Raw genomic sequence first — 6,533 nt, 5'->3', positions numbered from 1 at the left:
TCAGTTCCCTTTGTGTCTTGAACACATGTTCCCGGGTCCACCCAATCCCATATCATGATTATTGAACATAGAGCAGTTTTTTCAAATCACCAAGTCGCTTCCAGCGGCAGTTGTGAGAAATTTCATATCTAGGGTCTACCTTATTAGCATGTTGCGCATTTGATCAGAAGAAGGTGTAGGCAGTATATGTGTGTGTATCTTGTGATTGGATCAGGAAGGGGTACCTTATATATAGCTGTAACAGAATGGGTTGGCACCAACGAATCTGTCTGGCATTCATGCTGCTTCGTGCCCTGACCAATTAGAAAATAAAAAGCGTTCTAATGGCGGAATGAGTCATCCGTCTGCCAATGGTTTGAGATGGTGTTAATGTTATGGGTCATGTTGCATTTTACCAGCGTATGAGCTACATTTACTAACACGCATGAATGCTATTTACTTTCTTTCTTTAATTGCACGTGAAACCCAAATCACAAGTTGTATAACTTTAGTTTCTCGTATTATGAAACACGTGGTTAGCGGTTGTATCCTCTTTTTCTCAGCTCTCACGACAAGTACAAGAACAAAGTACAAGATACAAGTACGAGGGACTATTATTTATTCTCTGAATATTGATGATTTACAATGAAATTTTTCCTCGTATATATACTCTGAACTAAGCTAGAGTTTTGGTAAGAGTCCGCAAACAATCAGAGTAGGAATAAGATTTCTTATCCTCGCTTCCTTCTGTACCTAGAGTCCGGTTGTTTTACAACATCTGTTTCAAATGCATGCGACTTTTAATCACAACTTACTATGTTAATCACAACTACTAGAAATAACCATGGGCAACAATATCATTTCTCATGGCTAGTTTATTGTTTGACTGTAGTTTGATTTTCTTGAACCCTCACCCATCAAATAATCCATGCTCTTTGAATTGGCGTCGCAAACTGTTGATGGAACACTCGGCAAAGGCCCTTTTCCACTTGGCATAAGGTTTGCCGAGTGCCGCACTCGGCAAAGAGCACTCGGCGAACAAAGTGACAGCGAAGACGACTTTGCTGAGTGTCTTTTTTCGTGCACTCGGCAAAGGGTTTACCGAGAGCAAAAAAACACTCGGCAAAATAAAGTTAGGTGACCGGCGAAAGCGCCATATATGGCTGTTTGCCGAGTGCCAAATGGAAAAACACTCGGCAAAGTCTGGGGCTTTGCTGAGTGTTTTTTCCTTGACACTCGGCAAAGTTGCAAAATTTGGTTTTTTTGAAAAAACAGAGCTGAAAGTTTATGAGTGATGCCAAGCGTAAATAGCTACTGTGATACTTTCTTTACAGGAATCAATATCATGCTACTGTGATACTTTCTTTACAGGAATCAATATTAACATGGCCAACCCTAAGAGCAAAAGACAGCACATATATACCTGCATAGAATTGCATTTCAGTTGTGTAAATCATTTGCTGATTGAGAGTAAAATAAGCATATGATTTGTGTACAGTGACAAACACACCTTCATGATTGCTGTTCTGACTATGAAGTGATAATAGCTGACACTGAAGCTTAGCTATTGGAACAAATACCTCACCTAGAAAAAAAAAGGAAAATAAGAGATCAGCACATCATGCAAAAATGGTTTATGCATTCCTACAACTCAGCATACACCCATCTCAGTATAGGATCCATATAAAAAAGGTGTAATGCTGATTAATATATTGTATACATGTACAACCTGCAACCAAACATATTACTTGCATGGCTGAACTCAGGTATGAAAAGATGTGAGTAGGGATGTAAATGGATCGGATACGGATGGATATTATTGATATCGTATTTGTTTTCATATTTGTGTTCGAATACGTAGTCGGATACGGATAGTGTTAGTTTTTGCTGGATAAGATTGTAATAGATATCGACATCATAAAAATATAACTTTTGAGCATTCGGATATGGATCGGTTACGGATATTGGATATTCGGAATCGGGTACGGACAGATAAAAACCCTTCCAAACCGGATCGAATTCGAATACAGTCGGAAAATATCCGTACCATTTACATCCCTAGATGTGAGCAAAGTAAAACATTTACACTAAAAAAAAAGTGAGGGCCTTGGCTTGAAAGTGAGGGCTTTGTTGATGAACTGGTTCGCAAGAGAGGCTTTAAACCCAAAGGGAGGATTCAGTCCCATGATCTGTGAATACAAAGGATGTCCAAAGCAATTCCTTGTATTTTGGTGCTCTAACCCATATGTAACTGGCAGGATGCTAGTACTTATTTCCTCCAGATAGCATTTCTTACACCCGTACTACTCCTAAGGAGACTATACAACTTAGCTGTATATGCAGTAAGCATTTTAAAAGTCTCAAACAGAAGATGCCAAATGCACTTGCAATTAGCAAGCATTATGTATGTATCAGTCACACATGGGATTGCATTGCCAAATTATTAAGCTATATTTCACAATATCAAAGAAGTCATTTTGGAATTAACTTGTTTTCATTCATTAACTGAACATAATGTGACAGGTTTATGAGAAGTAAAATCAATCAAAAAATAGAACTCGTGTACTTGAACTAAATAGCAAACTAATTTCTATGCTGGCTAGTGAGCCAAAAGCTGGATCAGATTAACAGAGTAACACCAGATTAGTAAAGGCTGGACCAAGCAATGTAGGGAAGGTAAACGGACCCTTGCAATGTGCTGTAGATTCACACAAGAGACATCAGCAACAGCTCCAAGCTCCACTTAGCAACACCAAACAACTGAAACTTTAGTTCTTCCTAAAGGAGAAAACAAGATCACATAAGTGCAAACTCAATTCTAGGCTGACTAGCAAGCCAGAAATAACTATAGATGACATTATTAAGTGATTTGCAAGTAGCATCCTTGGTAGGCTCAGAACTATCCTATTGGTGATGTAGTACCTATATGAATATGCAAGAAAGAAGGATGGTTTAAGTAGGACTGCCAAGTTCACCATGCAACCAGATTTATCTTTATCTAAATAACTATCGTGTTCACAATGACTACCATACACATGCAGATTCATCAAGATTTGAGGGAAAAATTGATACAAAGCCTAAGGGATTGCAGATCCAGAACCTTTGAGCCAGCAAACAGTAGACCAGATCTTCACCCCACGAAAGATGAAGGGACACTAAACATGCCAAGCTAGCTTACATGGATTAAACATACAATGATCAAAGTAGCAATTGGCATTTATACTCACAACTAAGACATTAAAATTACAGATTCAACAAGCACATCTGTAGGTGGGCAAGGGAAACCACTCACATCGGAGGCAGCAATCTTGAGCCGGGTCAGGGAAGTCCTCTTGTACGGCAGCGCCGACGATGAGATACCCTTCCTGCATCACGGAGCAGCACATCTACAGGAGGCCTCCGCCCGCTTGACGCCACAGCCGCCGTAGCCCCTCACCGCGGTGGCCTACTTCTTGGACCACCGCCGCGAGCCCCTCCTCCCGCCGCCGTTGTACTCCTGCTGCAGCCCACAGCCGCCGTCGTAGCCGCGAGGAGGCGAGGAGGAGGGGCGGTGGGGAACTGGGGCGGCGCAGATCTGGGGAAGGTTGGGGTGGAGGTAGCACCGGCGGAGGCATGCAGACAGAGGGAGGGAGGTAGGAGGCGATTATTTGCGGCCTTGCGGGGGTGGTGGCGTTTATTTCATGGGTCTTTTTCATAAGTCTCTGGGTCTTATGAGTCTAAAAACCCAAACACGAGAGTCTAAAAGACTCTAAAAAGAGGTTGGAGTCTAAAAAATAAAAAGACCCTCTTGAGGAGTTTTTTGGGTCTCATATTTTCAAACTTTGTTCCAACAAACTTTGAAAATACCTTACCACATTCATTCGTCGATGCATATTTGATGCTTTAGCGAAAAATTGATCATTATTTCACGTAGTTTTGGCTCAAATTTCATTTATACAAATGTAGTTAAAAAATAAAAATTATCAACGGTTCCAAAAAATTACCAAAATTTAACATGACACGATCTTTGATGTCTATTGGCTATACAAAATTTTGGGAGTCAAACCACAGCTCGACTGTCACTTTCACTCCAAATCATACCGGATCATTCTCAACAATCATGAAACTTCTTTAGAGATGTTCGGGTTGTGAGCAACGTACGTGACAACCTATGCGAAACCTTCTCAATTTTTTACCACAACCTCCACATACGATATCATGACATCTTGTCAAATTTCATAATTTTTGGACTTTCTTTGCTTTTTATAGAATTTAAAAACCGCTTAGGCACACGGTGGAGGTCGTGTTTCCTGAACAAGATGTTCAAAATTTCTTTTGGTTTCATAGCTATGGCCTAAATGTTGATTGAATACCATGAATATCAAGTTTGTACTCATTTTTTCATATATTTGAATGACTAGTGGTTCAAATTTGACTTGATTCAAAAAATTACTGAAAATTAAATTAATTAGTTTTATCCATCATTCAAAGTGCTAAGTCACTATGTGAAATGACACTACAAGGTTGTCAAGTCACTCACAGGAGTAACTGCAAGAGGTGGAGTTTACAGTCGCGGACGGTCCGCCAGTTGTCCGCGGACGATCCGCAGTTGATAGAGGAAATTTTTTACAGAAGCAGTTTCAGCTCAGGTTTGAGTAAAAAATTGACGGGCGGATGGTCCGCCATGGGACCGCGGACGATCCGCACCTACGGAAAGTTGTGGGGCCAAGCCGCCCGTGGACTTATATGCCCAAGTCCCTCTCTTCCCCCACCAAACTGACAGATACTCTCTCCATAAGGTCTTTTTCATCCTCTCAAGCACGTGGGAAGAACCTTCAAGGGGGAGGACTTTTGGCGTGATTCTCGGACGGTCCGAGCTCATCCCCGTACTCTCTGCGACAATCCATCAGGTCCTCGTGATATTTCATTGGACTCTCTGTCTCTCTCATGTTCTTGGATTTCTTCAATGGATATGGTTAGTGTTAGAGGCTCTAATATGAAATTGGACCTTGGATTCATGAAATCAGTTTGGAGATCTTGTTGCTAGTGTTGAGGAGATGTCATGGCAAAATTTTGGTTGGTCACATTGGATTAAATCTCAATTTTTGGATGAATCTAAGTTTGGGGCAAATTCTGTTACTGTGTCTGCGCAGCGAATCGCGGATAGTCCATGACACCCAAACAGACGGTCTGCCTGTGCATTTATGTGAACTACGGACGGTCCGCCGCTGCACTGTTTCTGTAGAACAGCACTGTCATGACAAAAGATTGTTTATTTGATACTTATAATTGAGCAATGATTCTTATGTATGACTTTTGATCTCAGGCCACCAAGGAAAATTCTCAAGGCCACAACTTCAAAGATTAAGAAGGCCAGTGCATCAAAAAGACAAAGGGATCGTGATGACTCAAATGATGAGGACTACAGTCCTAATCCTAGGGATATGGCTGCAACATCCTCAGTGGCTGGTGTTGGGGATTCTTCAGATGAGGCAGTTGAGAGTGATGAGGATGATGTCTTGGACATTCAGGCTCTGAGCATCCTAGGAAGGGACTAGACGGCTGAGGCCTATTCTAATGCTGGATCAATCAATCAATTTTATGAAGACAAGGATACCAATGTGCTCTTCTTCCATACCCAGGTACAATAGGACGCCTATTTTGGTCATATGGTTAAGAAAACTATTTTTAAGCATCAAACCATAGACCTAGGGTATATGAGATCTCATCCAGTGATGATTGAGCTTGTTGATAGATTTGAGACCATGGGTTTGGCAGTACCACTAGACATGTTACTCAAAACTAAACTGCACTTCTTATGGTGATTCCGGGATCAATTCTTTTAATTCTAAGAAAGTAACTCAAATTGATCTCATGCTGAAAACTTAATTCTCAATCTTAATTTCTGATATGGATCAAAACATGCCACAACTGAGAAACTCAACTGAGTTTGGGTGGAGCCTTCCACAATATAGCTCCCCCAGACTCGAGCAAGAGTGAAGACTCATGTGGAATTCTAATATCAACACTTTCAGTACCCTGTAGCAGGGATACCCACTTCTACTGCAGCAAGGCAGGACCCGCGTAGTCATCCGTAACTACGCGGTAAAGGGCGGAGCAACCAGGGCCCACAGGACAGGCACTTACCTCACCGAGCCAACGGCCCCGGATCCGCTCCCTGTTCTGGGACGGGTCCGGAGACGCCACGTGTCCCCGAGGAAGGGAAGCTCCGAGCCAGCCACCGAGATCCTGGACCTCTCATAGGGGTCCGAAACCTCCTCACGCCCGTCTGGACCTCCCACGCGCGTAGACTTAACATACTACCGGGGGGGTCCGGAGCCACCACGTGTTCCGTGGGCACAGGCGCGAGTCTTCCGCTGGAAGACTCGCCCACCCACCGCATTCAATGCGGGGGGTTGAGGCGTGCTCTGCCACCGCGGCTCACAGTGCAGACCTTGTCAGACCTCACTGTAGACCGCGATTTACCGAGGTACACAGTGAGGCCGCCTATGCCGCACCCACGCAGAGCCGTCTGCCACATTAATTGGATACGACGGCACGGCTCTATTTCATCA

General features: G+C 42.8%; 1 long non-coding RNA gene across 1 annotated transcript; it reads right to left on the bottom strand.

Moving 5' to 3' along the window:
• Positions 1-1,237: 1,237 nt before the first annotated feature.
• Positions 1,238-6,240, bottom strand: LOC120666214. The gene is made up of 4 exons (XR_005671630.1): positions 3,272-6,240; positions 2,666-2,757; positions 1,490-1,564; positions 1,238-1,402 (listed from the first exon to the last, which is right to left on the bottom strand). It is a non-coding gene; the product is annotated as an uncharacterized LOC120666214 (long non-coding RNA).
• Between the last annotated feature and the right edge of the window lie 293 nt (positions 6,241-6,533).

The sequence above is a fragment of the Panicum virgatum genome, chromosome 3N, assembly GCF_016808335.1.
Source record: "Panicum virgatum strain AP13 chromosome 3N, P.virgatum_v5, whole genome shotgun sequence".
In the NCBI taxonomy this organism is placed as follows: Eukaryota; Viridiplantae; Streptophyta; class Magnoliopsida; order Poales; family Poaceae; genus Panicum; species Panicum virgatum.
Note: the sequence above shows the minus strand (reverse complement) of the source record. Positions and strands in the feature narration are given on the sequence as shown.